Source organism: Hemitrygon akajei, chromosome 5 (genome assembly GCF_048418815.1).
Source record: "Hemitrygon akajei chromosome 5, sHemAka1.3, whole genome shotgun sequence".
Taxonomy (NCBI): Eukaryota; Metazoa; Chordata; class Chondrichthyes; order Myliobatiformes; family Dasyatidae; genus Hemitrygon; species Hemitrygon akajei.
Window position 1 is genome coordinate 193,635,495 of NC_133128.1, and position 6,064 is coordinate 193,641,558.

Sequence of the window (6,064 nt, forward strand, 5' to 3'; positions counted from 1 at the left end):
TTATGAGAGGAAGCTCATAATATCAAAGAGGATAATAAAAGCTTTTTTTAAGTATATAAAGGGGAAAAGAGCATTTGAGTGTAGATATAGGACCAATACTAAATGATTCTGAAGATATTATAATGAAAGATGCAGAGATAGCAAAGGAACTGAATGTGTATTTTGCATCAGTCTTCACAGTCTTCACAGTGGGAGATGTCTGCAGTATACATTCAAGAGTGTCAGGGAAATGAGGTTTGCGCAGTGAAAATTACATCCTTACCTGTTGCAGTTCTGCAGTAGAAATGATGAATGGAGTAAATGAGCTGGTGATTAACTAGCTCCCACCCTGAGGATCTGACAACCCCTCAGGACCATTCTGACTGAAAAAAAGAAAATTATGACTGAGAAGGTGCTCAGGAAGCTTAATGGACTGAGGTTGGATAAATCTCCTGGAGCTGATGGAATGCACCCTCAGGTTCTGAAGGAAGTAGCTGGAAAGATTGTGGAGGTATTAACGATGATCTTTCAAGAATCGATAGATTCTGGCATTGTACTGGATGACTGGGAAATTACAAATGTTACTCCACTACTTAAGAAGGGTGGGAGGCAGCAGAAAGGAAACTATAGAACTGTTAGGCTGACATCAGTGGTTGGGAAGTTGTTGGAATTGATTGTTAGGGATGAGATTACAGTGTACCTGGAGGCACATGACAAGATAGACCAAAGCCAGCATGGTTTCCTGAAAGGAAAATCTGGCCTGAAAAACCTACTGCAATTCCTTGAGGAAATTACATGCAGGGTAAACAAAAGAGATGCAGTAGACATGGTGTACTTGGATTTTCAGAAGGCCTTTGACAAGGTGCCGCACATGAGGCTGCTTAACGAGATAAGATCCCGAGGAATTACAGGCAAGTTACTAGCATGGGTGAAGCATTGGCTGATCGGCAGGAAACCAAAGGTGGGAATAAAAGGATCCTATTTTGGCTGGCAGCTGGTTACCAGTGGAGTTCCACAGGGGTCGGTGTTGGGACCATTACTTTCTACAATGTATGTCAATGATTTGGACTATGGGATTAAGGGATTTGTGGCTAAATTTGCCAATGACACAAAGCTAGGTGGAGGAGCAGGTAGTGTTGAAGAAACAGAGAGCCTGCAGAAAGACATAGATAGTTTAGGGGAATGGGCAAAGAAGTGGCAAATGAAATACAATGTTGGAAAGTCTATGGTCATGCACTTTGGTGGAAGAAATAAACGGGCAGACTATTATTTAGATGGGGAGAGAATTCAAAATGCAGAGATGCAAAGGGATTCTGGAGTCCATGTGCAAGATATCCTAAAAGTTATCCTGCAGGTTGAGTTGGTTGTGAAGAAGGCAAATGCAATGTTGGCATTTGTTTCTAGAGGTATAGAATATAAGAGCTGGGATGTGATGCTGAGGCTCTATAAGGCACTCGTGAGACCACACTTGGAGTATTGTGTGCAGTTTTGGGCTTCTTATTTTAGAAAGGATATACCGACATTGGAGGAGGTTCAGAGAAGATTCAAGAGAATGATTCCAGGAATGAGAGGGTTACTGTATGAGGAACGTCTGGCAGCTCTTGGTCTGTATTCCCTGGAGTTCAGGAGAATGAGGGGGGATCTCATAGAAACATTCCAAATGTTAAAAGACCTGAACAGGTTAGATATGGCAAAGTTATTTCCCATGGTGGAGGATTCTAGGACAAAGCGGCATGACTTCAGTATTGAAGGATGTCCTTTTAGAACTGAGATGCGGAGAAATTACTTTAGTCAGAAAGTGGTAAACCTGTGGAATTTGTTGCCACGAGCGGCTGTGGAGGCCAAATCACTGGGTGTATTTAAGGCAGAGATAGATAGTATCTTGATTAGCCAGGGCATCAAAGGGTATGGGGTGAAAGCAGGGGAGTGGGCATGACTGGATAAAGTGGATCTGCCCATGATTGAATGGTGGAGCAGACTCGATGGGCTGAATGGCCTACTTCTGCTCCTAAATCTTTGGTCTTATGGGTTCTTAAAGAGGTAGCATTAGGGATTGTGATGGCATTAGAAGTGATCTTTCAAAACTGATTAGACTCTGGCATGGTGCCAGAGGATTGGAAAATTGCCATTACCACTCCACTCTTTCAGAAAGGAGGAAGGCAGCAGAAAGGAAATTATAGACCAGTTAGCCTGACCTCAGTGATTGAGAATGACCTCAGATGGTAGAATTGATTGCCTGGTGGTGGAATACTTGGTGACACAGGACAAGATAAGACAAGTCAGATGGTTTCCTTCAGGGAAAATCCTGCCTGATTAACCTATTGGAACTTTTTGAGGAGATTACAAGTAGGATAGATAAAGGGGATGCAGTGTATGTTGTATATTTGCACTTTCAGAAAGCTTTTGACAAGGTGCCACATATGAATCTGCTTACCAAGTTAACAGCCCATGGTATTACAGGAAAGTTACTAACATGGTTGGAACATAAGAGGCAGTGAATGAGAATAAAAGGATCTTTTTCTGGTTGGCTGCCAGTGACTAGTGGTGTTCCACAGGGGATCAGTTTTAGGACCACTTCTTTTTATGCTGTTTATAAATGGTTTAGATGACAGAATAGATGGCTTTGTCATGGTCCAGATTGGGTTCCCTTTAAATTTACCTTGTTTGTGTCACGATCCGGACCGTTGACTTCTTGTTTCCCTTTAATTCCCGGTTTTCCCGTGTCCCTCGGGCTTGGTGATTAAAGGCAATTTACTCTCGACCAAACCAGCAGGTTATAAGTCTCCGGCTTCAGCCGTTCGGGGTGAGAGCATTATGGAGCGTTAACCAAGTCACCGAAGCTAGTGCGAGCCAAAGTCATCTAGCCGGAGCCAACTAAGTTTCTTGCCAGAGCAAGCCAAGTCTCCTCCAGAAGCAAGTGCCAGCAAGCCACCTTCCTTCGCCAGAGCGGGTCTGGCAAGGTTAGCCCGCCAGGGTGAGTCAGGAGCTCACCGCTGCTTGGAGCAAACTTGTGCCCACGTATGGTACCGTATATCGTTGTGTGGTCTCCGTATCCGTGTCCTGTGTTTAAAAGGTGTCCCAGCCCTGTACCCTAGAAGGTCCTGACCCTGTGTCAAGAAGAGTCCCGGCTCCATGTCCTGCGTCTAAGGAGGATTCCCGGCTCAGTGTTCCATGTCCTGTGTTCAAGCATCAAGTCCTGGCTCCGAGGTTCAAGTATCAAATCCCGGCTCCGAGGTCCGTGTTCCGAGTCCTGGCTCTGATCCCTGAGCTCCAAGTCCTAGCCCAGACTCTGAGTCTCGGCCTAGTCCAGGACCTGAGTCCTTGTTCATTACGCCTATTCCCGCTTCCACCTTGCTCTCCTTGATTTCTCTCTGTTCTATCCTTGCGTCATGTAACTAGTAATAAACTCTAGTTAACCCCCCAAAACATGTTTGTGTCCTGCATTTGGGTCCTCCCCCAGCACCCTTGCCCCCACATGCTGACAGGCTTTGTTGCCAAGTTTGCAGATGATATGAAGATTGGTGGAGGGGCAGGTAGTGTTGTGGAAACAGGTAGGATGCAGAAAGACCTAGAGAAATTAGGAGAATGAACAAGAAAGTGGCAAGTAAAATACAACGTTGGAAAATGCATGGTCGTGGAAAATCCAAAAATCTGAGATGCAAAGGGACTTAGGAGTTCTTGTGCAGAACACCCTAAAGGTTATATTGCAGGTTGAGTCGGTGGTGAGGAAGTCAAATGCCATGTTAGCATTCATTTCAAGAGGTCTAGAATAAAATAGCAAGGATGTGATGCTGAGGATTTACAAGGCACTGGTGAGGCCTCTCACTGAGTATTGTGAACAGCTTTGGGCCCCTCAGAGCCTAGACAGTTCTGGTCCTAGACAGAGTAGATGTGGAAGGGATGTTTCCCATAGTGGGAGAGTCTAGGACAAGACACTGCCTCAGGATAGAGGGGTGCCCTTTCAAAACAGAGGTGCAGAGAAATTTCTTTAGGAAAAGTGTGTTGAATTTGTGGAATTTGTTGCCACGTGCAGCTGTGGAGGCCAGGTCATTGAGTGTATTTAAGGCAGAGACTTATAGGTTCTTGATTGGACATGGCAATCCTCTACTTCTGCAATGAGGACACAATTAGGTTTGAAGGGCAACACCTCATATTCCATCTGATTAGCCTTCAAACTGATAGCATGAGCATTGATTTCTTGAACTTCTGGTAATGTCCCCCCTCTGACCATTGCTCGATCCATTTCCCTCTCTCACCTTATCTCCTTACATTACCTCCAATGGTGCTCCTCCCTCTTCCCTTTCTTCCATGGTCTTATATCCTGTCCTATTAGAGTACCCTTTCTTCAGCCCTTTATCTCTCTCACCGATCAACTTCCCAGCTCTTTACTTCACCTCTCCCGGTTTCACCTTTTACCTACCACTTTGTATTTCTTCCTCCCCTTCCCCTCCTTCTTACTCTGACCTCATCTTTTTTCTCCAGTCCTGATGAAGGGTCTCAGCCCAAAATGTTGACTGTTTACTCTTCTACATAGATGCTGCCTGGTCTGCTGAGTTCTTCCAGCATTGTCTATGTTTCTTAGATTTCCAGCATCTGCAGATTTTCACTTGTTTGTGAAAAGAGAGCTTTTCCTGGCTGGCTGCCAGTGACTAGTGGAGCTCTACAGGGGTCTGTGTTGGAACTGCTTCTTCTTATGTTACATGTCAATAACTTAGGTGAAGGAATTGATGGCTTTGTGGAAAAGTTTACAGATGATATGAAAATAAGCAGAGAGGAATGTAGTTTTTAAAGTACAGGGGCTGATGAGGACAATGGACAAGAAGTGGCAGATGGAATACAGTGCTGGGAAGTGTATGATCAGCACTTTGGTGAAAGAAATAAAAGTATAGCCTATTTTCTGAATGGAGAAAAAGTGCAAAAATCTGAGGTGCAAAGGAATTTTGGAGTCCTTGTGCAGGATTCCCTGAAGGTTAATTTGCAGGTTGAATGTGGTGGTGAAGAAGGCAAATGTGATTTTAGCAAGCATTTTGAGAGGACTGGAATATAAAAGCAAGGGTGTATTATTGAGAATTTATAAAGCACTGGTGTGGCATTTGGAGTATTGTGAGCAGTTATGGGCCCCTTATCTTAGAAAGGATGTGCTGAAACAGGAGAGGATTCAAAGGTGGTTTATGAAAATAATTCCAGGATTGAAAGGCTTGTCATATGAGGAGTGTTTAGAAACATAGAAACATAGAAAATAGGTGCAGGAGTAGGCCATTCGGCCCTTTGAGCCTGCACCGCCATTCAGTATGATCATGGCTGATCATCCAACTCAGAACCTTGTACCTGCTTTCTCTCCATACCCCCTGATCCCTTTAGCCACAAGGACCATATCTAACTTCCTCTTAACTATGAACCGGCCTCAACTGTTTCCTGTGGCAGAGAATTCCACAGATTCACCACTCTCTGTGTGAAGAAGTTTTTCCTCATCTCGGTCCTAAAAGGCTTCCCCTTTATCCTTAAACTGTGACCCCTCGTTCTGGACTTCCCCAACATCGGAAACAATCTTCCTGCATCTAGCTTGTCCAATCCCTTTAGAATTTTATACGTTTCAATAAGATCCCCCCTCAATCTTCTAAATTCTAGTGAGTATAAGCCTAGTCGATCCTCAGCCTAGTTTGATGGCTCTGGACCTCTACTCACTGTAAGTTAGAAGAATGAGAGGTGACCTTATAGAAACTGATTGAATGTTGAAAGGCCTCGATAGAGTGGATGTGGAGAGGGTGTTTCCTATGGTGAGGGAGTCCAAGACCAGAAGACACAGCATTAGGATAGAAAGTTATCCTTTTAGAATGGAGACGAGGAGGAATTTCTTTAGCTGGGGAGTGACGAATTTGTGGAATTCATTGTCACAGGCAGCAGTGGAGGCTACGCCTCTATATATATATTTAAGGCAGAGGCTGATAGACCCTTGATTATCAGGGCATGAAGGGATACAGAGAGAAAGCGGAAGATTGGGACTGAGAGGGAAAATGGATCAGCCATGATGAAGTGGCAGAGCAGTCTTGAGGGGTTAAGTGGCCTAACTCTGCTCCTTTATCCT

At 44.4% G+C, this 6,064-nt stretch overlaps 1 non-coding gene across 1 annotated transcript; it reads left to right on the forward strand.

Annotated features, from left to right (window-relative positions):
- The first annotated feature begins 237 nt into the window (after nt 1–237).
- On the forward strand, nt 238–363 carry LOC140728649 (U8 small nucleolar RNA). Its single transcript, XR_012099136.1, has one exon. It is a non-coding gene; the product is annotated as a U8 small nucleolar RNA (small nucleolar RNA).
- Nucleotides 364–6,064: the final 5,701 nt, after the last annotated feature.